This window comes from Pogona vitticeps, chromosome 5, assembly GCF_051106095.1.
Source record: "Pogona vitticeps strain Pit_001003342236 chromosome 5, PviZW2.1, whole genome shotgun sequence".
Taxonomy (NCBI): Eukaryota; Metazoa; Chordata; class Lepidosauria; order Squamata; family Agamidae; genus Pogona; species Pogona vitticeps.
In genome coordinates this window covers 137085738-137104945 of record NC_135787.1, presented here as the reverse complement: position 1 = coordinate 137104945, position 19208 = coordinate 137085738, and the positions used below count along the sequence as shown (strand labels likewise).

The 19208-nt window shown below is 42.6% G+C and overlaps 1 protein-coding gene across 48 annotated transcripts in view; it reads right to left on the bottom strand.

Moving 5' to 3' along the window:
- The window catches only part of NRCAM (neuronal cell adhesion molecule), a 182152-nt gene that overhangs the window by 80394 nt on the left and 82550 nt on the right, over positions 1–19208 (bottom strand). For 2 of the 48 annotated variants that reach the window (XM_073000480.2, XM_078376843.1), the window contains exon 1: positions 11953–13106. The exons of the other annotated variants lie outside the window; for them this stretch is intronic. The gene's annotated coding sequence lies outside the window, so the exon portion shown is untranslated. Of the gene's footprint in view, positions 1–11952; positions 13107–19208 lie in introns of those variants that run through there. 48 annotated transcript variants of the gene reach the window in all.

Genomic DNA, 19208 nt, shown 5'->3' with positions numbered 1-19208 from the left:
TACATTGCTTTTTCCATAACTGACTGTTATGTAATGAAATTATAATCCCTCTTTCTTCTACTGACTCTCATAAACACACACACACATGCCCATAGCACATGCCCACAGATGATGACAAAACATACAGTATTAGTTCAGTGAAGACAATCAGATGGGAGTTTACTACAAGGTATTCTTGGCACCTAGAATACCATGTTATAAACATGGGCTGAAATCCAGTAGTAAGTTGAAACTAGAGGACACCCATATGAATCAACTGAATTTACTGAGGATTTGACTCACCAAATCCTCACTGATTGAATAGCCCACTCTAGTGCAACTTACTATGCTGAGCAATGAGGCTTTAGCCATTCTCTAAAAACACTATACAGTATACAAATTAACATGGTGTAAAACCTAATAAAGCAAAAGATTTTAATTGCATAAATGCAGGCTTAAATTCCATTGAAAGTAATATGATTTCTATTGAGTTTAGCCTCAGGGTACCAATATGAGAATAATATTCATCTTGCACATAAATTTTATGAAACCAAAAACAAAATACCAAACCTTTTTCTGTGGAAAGAAGCAAAAGAATAAATAAATAATACAGTATTTGACCAAATATGATGTATGTTTTCTTATGTCTTTAGGCAAGAAGAAAAGGAGGTAGTTTTTTTTTTGTTTTGGGTTTTTTTTTTTTTTGGTCTGTTCATGAATTTAAGGAAACCTCTGGGTCAACCATTCACTTGAGACAACATGCCAGTATATAAAGCCCTTCTTTCAGTTTCATTTGTCCCTGTTTGTGTTCCTTGTTCTTAGCTGCAGCACCATGAAACATCCTTTAAATACTTACCCATCAGGTCTGGCCATTAAGATTTTACATAGTTCTCTGACAGACAAACTGATCACTACAACTTCTGATCAAAAACCAAGAGTAAGAAGGAAACAGTATATTATGATGACATCATTCCTTGCCTCTGCTAAATTTATGGTACCCTTGAAGATGGCTGAGGTTGCAGAAAAAATGCAACCTTGAAGGCTTTAAAGGAAACAAATTGACTAAATAATTAAGAAACTGTTGTATAGGAGTTGGGGAATATTTACTTGTTGTTAAGAGTCAGAATTGACATAAGCATTTAGCTGACAACTGAAATTCTCAGTGAATGGCCAACAGTGAAATTTGGTCCAATCACACCCATGCTTAAAAGGTCCTTATCTTCAGTGCAATCTATTTAAATCTCCCTCTTAGCAATCCTCACAGAAGATAGCTGTAGTGTTCGACAGCCTCACCACCTCTCTGCTGGTCCACTCCACTTCCTAGCTGGTCGCATGGCTGCTCTCTTCTTCTTAGCAGACCAATGAGAGTTTGCCCTCTCCCATTCAGATACTTATTGCCACTTCAGCTGGTCCCCTCTTGCATGAGGGGAATTGTATAAGGGGGCAACTACACTAACAAATCATCAAGAGATGGAAAAATTAAGGGATTATGGATTTTGGTTCTCTTTGGAGAGTTCAGGCTTAGTAATCAGTGCCTAGTACACTGGCTGAGCAAGAAGGGAGGAATGTGCAGCTTATCAGTGTGAGAGTGATCTTCAAGGCCAAGTTGGCTCATACCCTAGTAAACTAATTGGAAATCTGATTTTCAACTGAATGAGGGGGCGGAAACTGCTCTTATCATCAGTAGTTGATGGTACTCAACACCTGATTGGAAGACCATCTGGAAGAGTCCAGAAGCTGAAACTTAAGGCATAGAACTGGAGACAGAAGTTACTTTAGTTGACTAAGTTATCTCTTAGGAGAGATACTATGCTCATTTGCTGCTAGGAATGCACTTCATGTATGCTTTGAGTCTATGATGAAGCTATGGTAAAATGTAAGAACTAGAATAGTTCAGCTAGTTTTCTTGTTTTCTTGTGTGTCTGCTCTGTACTGCTCCTATCTGAAGTTTTTATTTGATTATTTGCTCCAAAACCTTTTGGACTATTTATAAACTTTCTTTGTACAGTTGTCTGACTCTTTGGGATGAAGAAGGTTTGTAGTACTTAAAGCCAGGCCTTGACCTGACCATCTACCAAGCCGCCTAGAGTGGCCTTTTAGGCCAGATGGGGGGGGTGTATAACTAACTAACTAACTAACTAACTAACTAACTAACTAACTAACTAACTAACTAACTAACTAACTAACTAACTAACTAACTAACTAACTAACTAACTAGCTAACTAACTCACTCACTCACTCACTCACTCACTCACTCACTCACTCACTCACTCACTCAATAAATAAATAAATACCAGGAACCTGTACATTTTGTGGGTGTGGTGGCATTTGTACCTTGCAGGGTTAGCATAAGAGTCAAAGTGCTTGACCTTGTAGATTTTTGGAAACTCACTAGAAGCACTGATTCGCTGGCACATACTAAGGCTTTGAGAGGGTGCTCGGTCATCTCAGCTATCAGTACATTTGGCCCTCCTGGTTTCATCCACAAGAGGAAAAGAAGGTAGTCTGGCTCAGTGGTTAAACAGGCCTCCTTGAAATTAGTGATCCTTGACAGAAACAATGTGGGAAACATTATTTCTCACTGATTAGATGACATACAAATACAAATCATGAGAATCAGCCCAGAGTTCTCTCCCCCACCCGACTTCCCCCATATCCATAGTTCTTTCCTCTGCCATGAGAATTTCTACTTTTTTGGGACTGAATGAATTTTTAGTTAGAATAGTTTTCAAATGTTTTATCTGATTAAATTATTCAATGTATTTTAATCGATTTTATAGTTTAATTATTTTAATGTCTATCTCACAGTTTTTATTTCTGTTCTTTTAATACTCTGAGTCAGAATATTAATACTCTTATCAGGACAAAAGTTGCCTATAAATAAAAACAAACAAATAAATAAGTAATTTGCATTGGTTCAGACAGTATGACTGTTTGAATCTGACTGCCATCTCTCATCCCGAAACCTGGTGCTTGAATCTACTTGTTTTCCTCTTCCCTTATTTATTTTATTTATATTACAGTGGACCCTCGACTTACAGACGGCTCGACTTACAGACTTTTCGAATTACAGACTGTTACATAACAGCACTGATGTTACCTGTCTGTCATGGGTTTGGAGGGAAAGTTCCATCCTATGGGGAGTGGAAGGCGGGACATCAGGAGGAGGGGCTGTACTGTATAAATATGTGATGCCTGTGTGGTGAAGAGGAGATGCTGAGACAGACTGTGAGACACTGGGTTGGGACGAAGCAGCAGCTGGGGAAGAAGAAGCTGTTGTGGGAGTCTGGGTGTCTGACAGGGTACTACTGTGTGTCAGAGTACCAACCTGAAAGGTTCAGGGGTCTGTTGGTTAGCCAGAACTGATGGGTTCAGGGTCTGTGCTTTAAGTTAAAGGTTCTAGGTGAACCAAACTGTATGCTTGTGTGTGTGAGAATAAGCCACGTTACTTTATTTTATTCACCTGATTGTTTTATTTACCCTGTTTGTATTTAAAATAAACCTTATTCTTTTGTTGTTTAAAAATCCATCCCTGGTCTGTGTGACTTATTATAGGGAATGGTTGGTGGCAGCTTAGTAACTGTGTGATAGATCCCAGTAGGTCTGGGTTTGTCACATTGATTGGTGTCCAGCGTGTGGGATACGACTGGTCCAGTTGTCCAGCGGTCCAGCAAAGCCTTGGCAAGTGTGCCCAGAGCAAGGGGGGTCTAGTCAGGGACAGTCTGAGGCGCGTAGGTAATCTTCTAGGTGTACCTCACGGGGAGGTGCACTAGTAGAAGAACGTGCCAACTGGGGAGACTTAGATTAAGGTGCTCTGAGGCAGCCTGATTTTGGCGGGAAAACGCTGAGGCAAAACTGCGTAGCAACAGTGAGCTAGCTTGCCAGCTGAGAGGCCCAGCAGAGGGGGGTAGGCTCTGACTCGATACTGTTGCAAATTTAGTGCTGAAGAACAGCAGCAATCTCTGGGGAGAGCTGGTTCTGAGGCAAAAAGGAAAAAAGTGGTCGTTTTATTTTGAGGCTTGACTTTTTAAAGCAGCCTGTTCTGAGGGGGGGTATGCCCTTGACTCGAAGCCAAGTAGCAGACATGAGTGAGGTGAAAGACCCCCAGATTGACCAAGGTTCTGAGGAGGAATTTGGCTCAGTGCAAGGTGACAGCACAGGAGAGCAGGACCCAGAACTCAGAAAAATACTCCTAGCCCAACAGCATGAGCTGAGGGTGAGGGAAATGGAGGAAAGATTAGAGAGAGAAAGAAGGGAGGAAAGGGAAAGGCAATTTGAAATGGAGCAAAGGGAAAGGGAGAAACAGAGACAATTTGAATTGGCATTGGAGAGAGAGAAAATGGCGTTTGAATTAAGAAAACTGGAACTGATGAACCAGAACAATAATAATAATAGGGATTCTGAGGGAGGCCAATTGTCTAAGGCTGACCTGAAGAAATTCCCTGTGTACCACAAGGGAGATTGTCCTGAGGTGTTCTTTTCCTTAGTGGAAAGAGCGTTTGTGGACTTCTCAGTGAGGGAAACTGAGAAGATGACCATCATGCGTTCTTTAATCAGTGGTAGCCTGGCTGAGGTTTATGCCGAGATGCCTGAGGAACGGATGAAAGATTTTGCAGAGTTTAAAAAACTGGTGTTCGCAAGACATGGGATAAATGCAGAGCAGCTGAGACAAAGGTTCAGGTCCCTCACCAAGAAGCCAGAACAGACTTTTACCCAAGTGGGGGCCCAATTGGTGAGGCTGCTTGAGAAATGGCTGTCGCAGGAGGGAACAGAGACCTATGAACAGCTTAAAGACTTGATAGCCCTGGAACAGTTCTATTCAGTCCTGCATGGGGAATTGAAATTCCAGGTGAGGGAAAGGAAACCGAAATCTGTGGCAGCAGCCGCAGAGATCGCGGATTTTATCTCCCAAATAAGAAAGCCCTTGGGTGAGGGGAAATCTGTAGGTAAACCCAAAGAAACCTACAGCAAGTACTCTCAGGGACCAGGAAAAAGCCAGCAAGGGGGAGGGGCCCATGGTGAAGGGAAGCCCTCAGACATGAAACCAAGACCTCAGATTTTGGAGGGAAAACCCAAACAAGAGGAGAGAGAATCAAAATACGCCAGAAAATGCTATTTCTGTCAGGGAAAGGGTCATCTGATCTCAGAGTGTGAGAAATTGAAGCAGCTAAAAGGAATGGTGCCTCAGAATGCTAGTGGGACCAAGCCAAAAGCTGTGTTCTGTGTCCAGAAAGAGCAAAGCTCATTGTCACAGAGGGAGCCTGTTGCCATGACTACTCAGTCTGGAACAGCTACCTCTGCTGATCAGGCTGAGGAAAATGGTCCTCTTGGGGAGGTAAAGCGCTGCTTGCTGGTAAAAACAGATTCTCAGTTGTTTGAGACAGCCGGGGTGGACGTAGGAATACTTGACCGTCAGTATAGGGGGCTGCGGGACACTTGTTCCCAGGTAACCCTGTGCCATCCAGATATTATTCCTAGGGAGTTTATAATCCCAAATGAGAGCATGAAGGTGGCAGGGATTGAGGGGCAGATAATCTCACTGCCAGTCGCGGAGGTACCTGTCAACTTTCAAGGCTGGAGGGGAGATTGGCGGCTAGCGATTTCATCGACTCTGCCAGCAGCCGTGCTCGTGGGAAATGACCTGGCTGAACATGTGAAACGGGTGCTAGTGATTACACGCTCACAAGCCACCACAGGGACAGTTCAGGGGGGTAACGATGAGCCAGAGACGGAAGCAGAGGGGAGTTCAGAAGCTGTGGTGGAAACCTTAACCACAGACAGCAGATTTGGACAGGAGCAAAAGGCAGACGCCACTCTCCAAAAGTGTTTTGAACAGGTGACTGACGCCCAGCTGACACCTGAAACCCCAGTGAGATTTCTGGAGAAAAAGGGGATTTTATATAGAGAAACCCTGAGGAATATCTCAAAAGGGGGAGATGGGATCAGAAGTCAGCTGGTGGTACCTGAAAAGTATCGCCCCATGATCTTACAAAGGGGGCACTCTGACATGTTTGCTGCACACTTAGGAGTGAACAAAACACAGCAGAGAATAACACAGAATTTCTACTGGCCTGACATAGGGAAGCAGATCAGGGAGTTCTGTAAACAATGTGATGTGTGTCAAAGGCAGGGGAATAACCGCGACAGGACCAAAGCAAAGTTGTGCCCTTTGCCTGTGATTGACACTCCGTTCAAATGCATAGGGGTGGATATAGTGGGACCTTTGCCCAAGGCCACAAAGAGGGGGAACAGGTTCATCCTAACAATTGTGGACCATGCCACAAGGTATCCTGAAGCCATACCCTTGACTAACATTGAGACTAACACAGTGGCCGATGCTTTGGTGGGGTATATGTCCAGGATGGGATTTGCCTCAGAGATAATCACAGATTTGGGCACATCGTTCACGTCAAAGCTCATGAAACGCTTATGGCAAATCTGTGGAATTAAGCTCAGGGAAGCCACTGCCTATCATCCTGAAAGTGATGGGGTAACTGAGAAGTTCAATGGGACTCTAATGCGCATGATTAGGGCTTTCTTGGCAGAGAATCCAAACAATTGGGACCAGAAGCTGCAATCCCTTTTGGTTGCGTATCGATCAGTGCCACAAGCCAGTACCGGGTTCAGTCCATTTGAACTTTTATTTGGGAAAGGGGTGAAGGGGCCCCTTGATTTGATCGAGCAGGGTTGGGGGCAGATCGCCCAGGGTGACCCACAAGACGTTGTGACTTACATAGACACCTTGATGAATGACCTAAGGAGAAACCTAGAGCTAGCAGCAGAGACCCTGCCAGCTCAAAAGGTCAGAAAGAAAGCTTGGGATGACCAGGAAGGCAGGGAGAGGCGCTTTAACCCAGGGGAGGAAGTGCTTTGGCCTAGGCTCTGCAGAGAGAGCAAACTGCAGCTGGGTATCCCAGAAAGAAAATACTTGGGTCACAAGGTAGGGGGAGGAGTGATAAAACCCCTGGAGGCCAAAATAGAAGCTGTTCGTGATTGGCCCAGACCCAACACCAAGAAAAAAGTCAAATCATTTCTTGGGTTGGTGGGCTACTACAGAAAGTTCATCCCGAGGTTTGGCGAGATTGCGGCTCCGCTGACCGATCTGACGAGGAAGAAGACTGATGACAGCATCCCGTGGACCAGCGACTGTGAGGCGGCGTTCCAGAGGTTGAAGAAGGCGTTAATCAACTATCCTGTCCTGCGTGCTCCAGACTTCGACCGGGAGTTCATCATCTACACCGATGCGTCTAACAGCGGGGTAGGAGCAGTTCTGTGCCAAGAGGATGAGAATGGTGACCAGCATCCAGTGTCCTACCTGAGTAGGAAACTTCAAAAAGGTGAGAGACATTTGGCAACCGTGGAGAAGGAGTGTTTGGCCATAGTCTACGCGATCCAGAAGGCCAAGCCTTACATCTGGGGAAGACATTTTATTCTGTGTACTGACCATTCACCATTGCAATGGTTAAAGACGATGAAAACCCACAATAGCAAACTTATGAGGTGGGCTTTGAACTTACAGGACTATGACTTTGAAGTGAAGGTGGTCAGAGGGTCAGTGAACTGTGTTGCTGACGCCTTATCAAGAAGACCTGAAGACTGAAGACGGCGAAAGAACATGGACTATATGTATATAATGAAGACAAAAAGTTAAAATGTACCTGGTTTTAAATTGGTTTGTATTAATAAAGGTAAAATTGATGTAATGCATATGGTAAATGTTTGAAATGCCTATTTGCTATGTTTAACTTGGAGTGTAAGTATATGTAAGTATTATAGGGTATGTATAACTGTTGTTGTATGTTTTATACAGGTTGTTTTTTTTGGTGAAAAGCACCTTAGCTTTCCTCCTACAAAACAACTTATAAAGAGGGGAGGTGTTACATAACAGCACTGATGTTACCTGTCTGTCATGGGTTTGGAGGGAAAGTTCCATCCTATGGGGAGTGGAAGGCGGGACATCAGGAGGAGGGGCTGTACTGTATAAATATGTGATGCCTGTGTGGTGAAGAGGAGATGCTGAGACAGACTGTGAGACACTGGGTTGGGACGAAGCAGCAGCTGGGGAAGAAGAAGCTGTTGTGGGAGTCTGGGTGTCTGACAGGGTACTACTGTGTGTCAGAGTACCAACCTGAAAGGTTCAGGGGTCTGTTGGTTAGCCAGAACTGATGGGTTCAGGGTCTGTGCTTTAAGTTAAAGGTTCTAGGTGAACCAAACTGTATGCTTGTGTGTGTGAGAATAAGCCACGTTACTTTATTTTATTCACCTGATTGTTTTATTTACCCTGTTTGTATTTAAAATAAACCTTATTCTTTTGTTGTTTAAAAATCCATCCCTGGTCTGTGTGACTTATTATAGGGAATGGTTGGTGGCAGCTTAGTAACTGTGTGATAGATCCCAGTAGGTCTGGGTTTGTCACACAGACTTCTCTGGCCACAAAATTTAGGTTCAACTTGCAGCCTGAGAATCAACCTACAGACCAGAAAAAACCCAAAATGGAACAAAAATGGCCGGTTACGGGATTAATCAGTTTTCAATGCATTGTAGGTCAACAGAGACTCGACCTACAGACTTTTCAACCTGCAGCCACCGTTCCAATATGGATTAATTCCGTAAGTAGAGCGTCCACTGTATTTATATATCACCTTTCTCCCCAGAGGGATCAAGGTGATATATAAATACAATGGACCCTCTACTTACTCTCCCCAGAGGGATCCCAAGGCAGCTCACAACAGATAAAATAGATCCAAAAACATTGTATAAATATCATAGTTTAAAAACAATTAAATGTATATTAAAATTTTAAAATTAAGTTTAAAAAGTTAAAACTTAAAAACCAGCATTTCTGAGATAACCTACTGCTTAAAAGTCTGCCTGAAGAGATCTTTGCCTGATGATGGAAGGAGAAGAGGGAGGAGGTGAACCTGGCTTCCCAGAGCAGTACAATCCCACGCCTGGAAACTGTCACCGAGAACGCCCTCTCTTGTGTTCTCACCTCACCTCCTTTCCCATTCTGTTCCTTGATTCCCCGCCCCTTTTTAAAGGCTTGTCTTAGCACAGGTAGGTGACCAAAGGAAAAAGAGTAATCAGCTGAGGAGGAAGTTATCAGTCAGCCTTGCTTCCAGCTTGTTAAGGAAGTTCTGTTCTAATCGTGCTTCCTACAAATCTGGACAGCTACAGCAGAGGTACCTTAACAAGCTGCCAACATGGCCAAAGAGCCAATTTCTTCCCCTCTGGTGACTCCTTTGTGGCCAGCTGAAGCAAATCAACTTAAAAAAAATTTGACCTCCTGGGTGCAGCTTTAAAGCACACCCATTTACATTTTTACCATCTAAGAGTCCCACCCTTGGTCTTGGTAGCAAATTGTCACTTGTTAATTAGGAGCTGGTTTCCTATTCATAAATGTAATTCTGGGGACTATTTGGTACATTTCAAAACCACCACTTTTAAGGACATATGTTGATAAATGATGCTTTATTTGATAATTTTACAGTATTTTGTTTTTTAATAGCTTCCATTAAATTATGCCAATTTAAGTGGATCTTTAATTCATTAAGAATGCGAATGTTTTCAATCTGTAAAGACACATTTATTTTCAAGAGAAGTTTTGATATAAGTCTATTATCTTTCAAAATATTTTTATTGAATTGATGCCTTTTTGGTAATATTTCATTCATTTAATGAATGTACTGACAGATGAATGGATGACAGCATTTCATAATTTCATGCTGAGAGGTGTTTCATGAATCACACTTCTCACAAAAGCTGAATGGCAAATAATTAATTCCAAAATAAAAAGGCAGGAAAACTACATGAATTGCTATCATTTTAGAAACAAGACACCAGTACTGTTTGAAGCTCTCTTCTTTTGTCATTCTAGCACTGACGTTACACTATCCATTCTTTCAGTAGGCTTTAGAAACTGCTGCTAGTCATCAACATTCTAGTGAACCAACAAAGCTCTCCAATATTACTGGACCATGTAAAATACAGAAAACCCTGAGCTATTCAAAAGCAGAGTTAGTGATGCCAGACAAATGACATTACCATGTAAGGTTAACACACAAATCTGCTTACTCTCGGAAATTCAGTAAAAGGCTCAAAATTCTTATGCAATTCAACAGGAGTATGTATATTCCCAGTATAACATTGCAATATCATTTATATGGAAAATCTAATAATCAACATAGTTTAAAGAGATGGTGGTGATGAAAGAGATTCCATGTCAAAGGAACAGCCACTTTCTAAGCCAAGTACCATATTAACAATTCTATAAAATTAGAAAACCATCTGTCAGATCTGCTTTGATTAGAATAGCAGGGAGCTGGACTAGATGGCCTTATAGAGTCATTTCAATTCAATTATCCTATGATTTTATAATTATGGACAGACTGGAAGGTGCTGGAGAAGACCTCCTCTGTGGCATTATTTTATTTTTTCCATCCTATTACTACCAGTGAGAAAGAAAATAATTATATAATGACCACATTAATTTTGTAGGCCCAATCTGTGAGCCTGTTAGGAAAATGAAGGGCCTTGGGATCCTGGGAACCTAGTTGCCCTGATATGACCTATTTATGATCACAATTATTAGCAGAAACACTATACACAATACAACTGTGTCTACTGAACTTTCCACTGGCTTACTGGGGAACTCTTGTTGATGGCTGCAACTTTAGGATTTTTCTATTAATCGATAATAAAAATATCAACATGATTCTCTAACTCAGGAGGATAAAATATGTTATACATGGCATATACACTGACTTAGCTTTTATTCATAACTTCTTAATCCATGGTATTTTAAACATATAGTGTTATCTTGCTTTCTAACTGAATGGCTGAAAACCAATTGATTAGAAATGCAAATGATGTGACTTTTAGTCACAAATTGCCATAAGTTAAAAAAAAATCCATTGATATCTCTTGTGTACTGAGACATGTGGCCTGGTGTGCAACAGATAATGCTTACAGAGATTTCTTATTTTATGGCAATTCACATCTAAAAGTTATGCTGTTTGGATAACTGCAACAGGATTTCAGTCAACTTGAAAGGCAATGAATAATTTTCTAAAGAACATACTCATTTTGCAATCTTATCTAGATTTTCTGGTTGCAAACCAAATTGTCACAGCTTAACTTTTCTGTAATAACAAAAATCATCATAGTATAGCTGTCTGCTAAAATTAACAGAAATTAAATCAAATTAAATTAAGACTTATAGTTCAGGATATACCTCTTCTCTTCCATCCCATTCTATTTCATTTTTCCCTTCTGCAGCTTCAGTCAAAAAGGTGCTCCAGATCATCAGAGAAGCCCCTGTAATAATATACTATCTGGTGCAATATTGTACAGTATTTGCAATATATCTAGGAGACCATTTTAAAGTCTCCCCACAAAAATCAGAAAGCCAACTTTGTACTTTTGGGGGCATCTGTAACTGAAGGCTTTCCATTTACTATTTCAAAAATCTTATTTAAAATAATATGGAAGAAAGCAACCTGGTGCAAGTTACACCATGTTTTTATTTATTTATTTAAAATATTTCTATGCCGCCTTTCTCCCCAAAACAACCCAAGACAGCTTATATCACTAAGACAGTATTTAAAAGCTTAAACAGGGAATATATCAATATTAAAATATCTAGAAAGAAAAGTACTATATTAAAATGGTAACTAGGATCAATATTAAAACACATTTAAAACAACAAAGCACAACAGTCCATTTAAAACCCCTCTCAGACCACCAGTCATTAAAGAAAAGCCTGCCCTGACACTTGCAGAAAAATGAAACTTATCTACATATGTCAGATCTTTCCATTGCCCCTAAATCAAACCAATTTATGCAGCTATATTCTGAAACTATTAACATAGATACAGTAGATACATGTAGATAAAGGTCAATATATGAAAAGATGCCAACTAAACACACAAATGCATGCACATGTGCACGCTCACGTAAAAATACACAACTAACCTGCACTGGTTTTCAAACTGCAGGTTTGCTTGACTATGACACATTGATTCTTTCTGAGGTTTGTCCTTGCATAAGATTAGCTGTTGGCAGGACAATGTGCATCAGCAGCAATTTTCTGCGAGGAGAAACGGGGCTCAATCTATTTTGCAAACCCAGGGCATTTACAAAAGACAGGGATGTTTCCAAGTAATTGATCTGTTTTATGTATACTTTAATAGAATTATTTTATTGTTCATTTAACCACATTCAACCACCGCTAGCATTAAAACTGAAACATAAATACAAATGGAAATATGTACACCTGCAGTGTGTTAGCTTAAGAAACATAATGCAAGCAAATTAAAAAGTATCAACCTTCAGAACACGGCCAAAGAGCCCGAAAAACCCAGAATAACTATCAATGCATAAATTCACAAAATACTGGATTAAAAACAAAGTACAAACAAATTAAAATGCACAAACTGATTCAAACCAATTAAGTTCTTTCAATTAACTGTGAAAGACTTTATGTAATTTTTCCTCAGCTTTTGAGCAGCTACAGCATATCTTTTACTCTATCCGTTACCGCTTTGGATAACAGAGATAATTTATATACGTATATTCATGTGCACATACTGGATTTTTTTAAAGTACAAAAATTTCTATGTAAGTTGTTAGAGAACTTGCAGGATAAAGAATAAAAAGAAAAAGCCAGGTGTCAAGACTTGATTATTGCTTTGAACATACCAGTGTTCCCAAACCTGTTGGCATTATACTTCTTTTTTTCTGTGAAAAACCTTTCCATCTGTCCTTTGTCATTATCCTGAACTCAGTCTTTTTTCTTCTTCTTTTATGAAGAAATGTAATTTACAATTTACAATGTAAAATAAACACAACAGCTCAACAAACAATTATTTTATATCAAAAGTACTAGTACTTATGGAATAAATTTGTTCAAGCTGAATTAAAAAAAACTTTCCTAATTAAAAGCTCAAGTGTCTCATACAACACCCTGAATTTTGGCACACACATTATTTTGAGAACCAGTTATTTAAACTAGACATGGGCACAAACCACACCCGGAAGTGGCAGGTTGGGGCACTACCACTGAGTAGTGGGGGGGGGCAGGGAGCCAAATTACAGATTAGCTGTGTAGGCAAGAAATGAACCACCAAACCAGCAGTTTATGCCCATCTCTAATTTAAACCACCAGACAAGTTAATTTTTGGACTATATCACAAAAAACACTACAGTCACTACCAGAGTGCTGGTTATGCTGGTATTCTGGCAGATGCAGTCTGAAAAATGAAGTTTGGGGGGACAAGGTGGAGAGAGTTCTGCAGTTCTTTATCTGCAGACTTTATCCAGTTCTGAAAGTATTTTATTTAGCCTGGAATTCTCTTAGAAAATGCAGAGTGTAACTGCTTTGCACACCTAGCATGACTGCCAGCTTGAATATAAGCCAGATGTTTTCTCGTTGAAAACAAGGGGGCTTCCAGATGCACAAGAGGATGGCAAATGTCTCCATGTGCAAATGTTAGCAAAAGGGCAATTGCATGTGTAACTGAAATTAACAGAATTTGAGCATCTGTTTGAAATTCAGCTCACGACACTGAGATAATGGCATCCGTATAGAAACTGCTTTATATTATTTATTTATTTATTTATTTATTTATTTATTTATTTATTTATTTATTTATTTATTTATTTATATTTCTATCCCGCCCTTTTAGACAAAGGCTACTCCGGGCGGGTTCCATCAAACATTATAAACTAAAACAGTTAAAAACAATTAAAAATAATTAAAAACAATAGTAATTATTTAGCTGCTTGAAATTATTTTGAAATAGCAGTTAGTTGCAGAATTCCTGTCTTCACATGCTCATATGAGAGAAGGATGCACATTGCACAGGTATATGCTGGTAACTCAAGTTTCACATGGATAAAAGGTTGTACTGAAGTTTAAAGTACTCAGTATGTCAGAAATGCTCAGTATTTGCAGATTTTGGAACTGCACACGTTATGTTAGGCCATGTGCTGAGTATTTAAATGTCCCCGCCTTTTCTGAAGAAAATGCTAATGTTCTCTGTGAACCTCTCATGCAATACACATGATAAACTACAAACCAAGTACATTTTACAATAATAGCACCAATCAAGGCTCCCACTAAGCTGGACGGTGGGTGTGTTCTGTCTCCCTAAGCGCATCTGTCTTCCTCCTCTGCACAGTGATTGCGTTAGGTTCCAGATACGACAGAACCCAGCGTGTGGAGGGTGGAGTTGTGCATGCACGCAGGGGCAAAGTTTCATTTGAGAGAGATGGAGCCCAGACCAGCAGAGCTGAAAATTAGAGGGTACATTGGCACTAATGCATATACAATACAATATAATAATTATATGTATCTATTTTATATTGACTTGGTTTTACTGCTCTTTGACCGTAATAAAGTATACAATACAATACATATAATAGCACAAAGATAGTTACAGTACTATCTCCTTGAATGTCTTAGTGCAGTCCTTCCCTGGTAATCAGTGTAGCTGCAAAATAAGGCAAGGCCGTTGTATAGGAAAATGAGATACCATTAAGTTCCATTTCCCCAATGAATAAATACACTCCATTTCCAAAGTGCATTACACGCACGCACACACACACACACACACAAACACACACACAAACACACACACACAACATTAATGAAGGGGTAATGAAAAATGCATACACCATGATGCTTCTTCAGTCAATTTAGTAGCATTCTGTGTTGCATGAGAGAGAAAAATACATAAATAATTAAAATTACTACTCACTCTTAGGGCTCACAGCTTATTAAATCGGTTTCACTGGGAAAACTTGCCAAATTGACTACTTATGTTAATCTGAGTTTGCAAAATGGTGCTCCCCATCCTGACCTGCACAGATGTGGATGCATTATGCTGCAACCCTAGTAAACAAAGGAGAGACTGAGTCACTGTTGCAGGATAATCAAGGTTCACTGGAGTGAAGCTTCTGATTGGTGGATATAAGGTGCCCCCTGTATCTAGCATTTGTGTTTCCTCAAAGCTTGGTTCCAATTCTCACTAGGTAGAGTGGGTTTCCTCAACAATGCTACATTGTTGTGAACAGGCTACATTGTGCTAGAGTGGCCTGATACAGAATGGGAAACTGAGATCACTTAGCTTCACCAATATAGCCTCTTACATACAGTGGGGTATTGACTTGCGAACTTAATCCGTATTGGAAGGCGGTTCGCAAGTCAAAAAGTTTGCAGGTCAAACTGCATTTCCCATAGAAATGCACTGAAAACCATTTAATCCGTATCTGCTCTTTTCCGTCCATAGAAACTAATGGGAAGCTGCTATTCCGCCTTCTGCCACTAGAGGGGGATACTTTTTCTTTTTTCCCCTTAGTTTCAGGAAAGGAGGGGGAAGGCAGGGAACACTTTGCAAAGCACTTTTGAAAAAATATCTCCAAAAATTAAAAAAAACAGCATGCCAGGTCAGAACAAAACAAAACAAAACCCCAAAACAAACATCAGAGCAAGCCCCGTGCTGGGACTGGAAAAAAAAAACAGAAAAGAAAAAGAGCAGAAACAACCCCCCATCCCAAAGCTACCTTGCAAAAGCCACCCAGAAGAGTTTTTTAAAAGCAGCGCCCTACCTTGCCAGTCCAAAGCTTCCTCCGATGGCACTCACTCCCCCCAACTGCAGGCAAGGCGACGGCGGGGCCAGCGAGCGACCCAAGCGCCCTGGCCAGGTTCAGCTTTCTGACACCACGGCAATGGCGCGGTGACGCCGCAACTCCAGAGCAAGGGCAAGCCTGCTGGGCCAGCGAGGTGTTCCCTCGGTGCCTTCTTGGGGCGCCCTCCTGCTCTTGCAGAAACTCCACAGCCAGCAATGCCGGCAGCAGAGGTGAGGGAGGGGAATCCCAAAGAAGAAAACGGCAAGGAGGGGAGCGGAGGTGCCGTGGCAGAGAAGGAGGGAAGAGCTGAGGAAGAGGGGCGCCGAAGGTGCGGGCAGGGGATTCCTCCACGCAGGAAGACGAAGACTCCGGGCAGGGCTGGCTCTCCCGCGTGCTGTGGAAGGCGGCCGAAGCTCGGGATGGAGCCGTCCGGCGAAGCAGCCAAGAGGGAAGTCCGCCCCAGCTCTCCCCAAGGCAGCAGGAAGATAAAGGAGGGAGCCAATTTCTCCCTGGCCAGCCAGTTTGTTTCTCGTTTGGAAAAGCAAGCCGGCCAGCCAGGGAGAAATCAGCTCCCTCCTTCCACCTGATGCAGGTGTTATGTTGTGTTCCCTCCCTCCGCCTGCCTGCCCGCCTGCATTCCTCCCCGCCGGCAGCAGGAGAAGGAGGAGGAGGAAGAGGAGGAAAAGCAGAGGTGGCGGGCAAGTGAGCGAGTGCCATTTCTCTCCCTCCACCTGCCCGCCTGCCTGCGTTCCTCCCCGGCGGCGGCAGGAGAAGGAGGAGGAGGAGGAAGAGGGAAAACAGGGGTGGCGGGCGAGCGAGCGGCATTTCCCTCCTTCCGCCTGCCTGCCCGCCTGCGTTCCTCCCTGGCAGCGGCAGGAGAAGGAGGAGGAGGAAGAAGAAGAAGGAAAGCAGGGGTGGCGGGCGAGCGAGCGCCATTTCCCTCCCTCCGCCCGCCTGCCCACCTGTGTTCCTCCCCGCCGGCAGCAGGAGAAGGAGGAGGAAGAAGAGGGAAAGCAGGGGTGGCGGGCGAGCGAACTTTTGGGTTTGTACGTCAATTCTCCGTTCGCAAGTCAAAATGGATTTTTGCGGACGGAGAAGTACGTAACTCAAAAAGTTCGTACCTCTGGCCGTTCACAAGTCAAGACCCCACTGTGCATAAGTGGACTTACTTCCTCAAGTTTATGGAACTGTATGTTTCCATGGTTTTTGTTGAAGATGGTGTGCTAAACCAGGGGTCCCCAACCCCCGGTCTGCGACCCAGCAGTGGTCCACGGCCTAAGCAGGACCGGGCCTCAGACACAGATCTTCCCCCCCCCTGCGAGCGAGTGCCACCACGTGCATGTGCACTCCACCCCGTGAGTGCTGCACACACATGTGTGCGAGCACCACTGCAAGAACCACTGTGTGCATGCACGCAAGCATGCTCCACTTCCTGTAAGGACACTGTACACATGCACAAGGATGGTCCACGTGGGCATGCTCCACCCTCTGTGGGTGCACCACACACACCACGAGCGTGCCACGCCCATGCGCAAGCATGCCACCCCCCAACCAGTCCATGGTCAGGAAAAGGTTGGAAACTACTGTGCTAAACTGTTGTTGCTTAGATACAAATGACTACCTTTCTCCCCTCATTTTAGAAAGGCTTCTCAGAGTCCTATTGAAAACATAATTGTTTTTTAGTATCTAGTGGTGAAACATTTTATGAATGGTCTGTTGGATTTGACTAAGCTTTTCTGCCTCTACAGCAGAGCTCTGAACAGTTGCTTCTTTGGACTATAAATCCGAGAATTCCCCAGTCAGTGTAAGCATGAGTCATGCTGGCAGATGCATTCTGAAAAATGTCATTTTTAAAAATATATCTTTCCTAAGTCTGCATTGTAGTGCTTATTAGCAGTCTGCTTTCCTCATGGAAACAGATGGTGGTCCAATCCCTTATTTGCTAAAGTTCAAGGTAATTGTTACTCCTATTGGCCATTACCCATACAGGCAGGCTAGTTAACTGTGCTCTCTGCTTTCACACACAATATAAGATGGTGCTCAAGTTAAAAGTAACATTTTCTGCCTGAGCAATCTCTGCTTCTAAGATAGGCCATGCAGGCATTTCCTGATGTGGAAGAATTTTTTAAAGATAAGTCTGAAAACCAAAATTGTGTGTGAAGCTCATTATTACTCATCTATGGATGAAGGTATGGTTACCACATATCCAGACCCAATTAGAAATTTGAAGAAGCAATACAATGATGAAATTCTTCCTGCTATGTAGGAGACCGCTCTGGAGAACTGCTTGGCCATGTTGATATATGGCCAACAAGGTATTCTTACAGCATGAAAATTGAAAAATCTATTTATCCATTGCTTTTCTTTTACTAGAGAAATTATTTCTCACATAAAGGACACACTACAAAATTCTATAGAAGAAAAACCTGATTTAATCTATGTTTTCTGATTCCAATGGGTATTCATTTTTACCATAGATAATCTAAGGGCTATGGTTAACTATATAAACAAAGACCGATACTTTGATTGAACTACAGTGCAACCTCTACTTACGAACATCCCTACCTATGAACAATCCAACTTACGAACAGCTCCGTTAGTAAAATTTTGCTTCTACTTGCGAACGGAGCTTCAAGATACAAACCAAAAAAAAGGCAGGGAAAAGGGTGGGTGAAGAGGCTTTCGCCATCGCAAGCGCTGCCTTCGGAGACCTCCCAGGAGTCCTCTGCTGCCACAATCACCACCATCCAAGACCTCTTGGGGGTCCCCCACCACAACAGACCTCCCAGGGGTTCCCCCGCCACCGCAATTGCTGCCATCGGAGACCTCCTGGGGTTCCCCCACCGCCGCAATCGCCGCCTTTGGAGGCCTCCTGTGGCTTCCCCACCCCACCACAGGCTTTCCCGGGGTAGACCAGGCCTACCAGGGCTTCCCCTAGCAGGCCCGGTCTACTGGGGCTTCCCCTGGAAGGCCTGGTCTACCCCAGGAAAGCCTGTGTCAGGGTGGGAAGGCCTCAGAAGGCGGCAACTGCGGCAGCGAGGGACCCCCTGGGAGGTCTCCAATGGCGGTGGGGACCCCCAGGAAGTCTCTGAAGGCAGCGATCATGGCAGCGAGGGACCCCCGGGAGGTTTCAGACCTGTAGGGTGCTTCTTTTTCTTTTAAAAAAAATTGTTCTGGGTGGGTTTTGGAGGGTAGGTTTGGGCTTGGGGGTTATGTTTCTGTATTGTTGTCCTTTTTTATTTCTTTGTTTTTTTGTTTTTGTTTTTTTTGCGGTCCCAGCGTGGGACTTGCTCTGTTTATTTTCAAATTTATTTTTGGTATTTTATTCTTCGGCCGGAACGGATTAATTGGTTTTCAATGCATTCCTATGGGAAATGGAGCTTCTACTTACGAACATTTCAACTAACGAACATCTTTTGGGATGGATTAAGTTTGTAAGTAGAGGTTCCACTGTACTGAAGATTCGTAGTCCTTCACATTTTTATATAAGTTTTCTATGATAACCAGAAACTTTTCCCAAATCATCTAACACTGTGGGATATCTATTGATTTATACAGTGGGGTCTCGACTTGTGAACTTAATCCGTATTGGAAGGCGG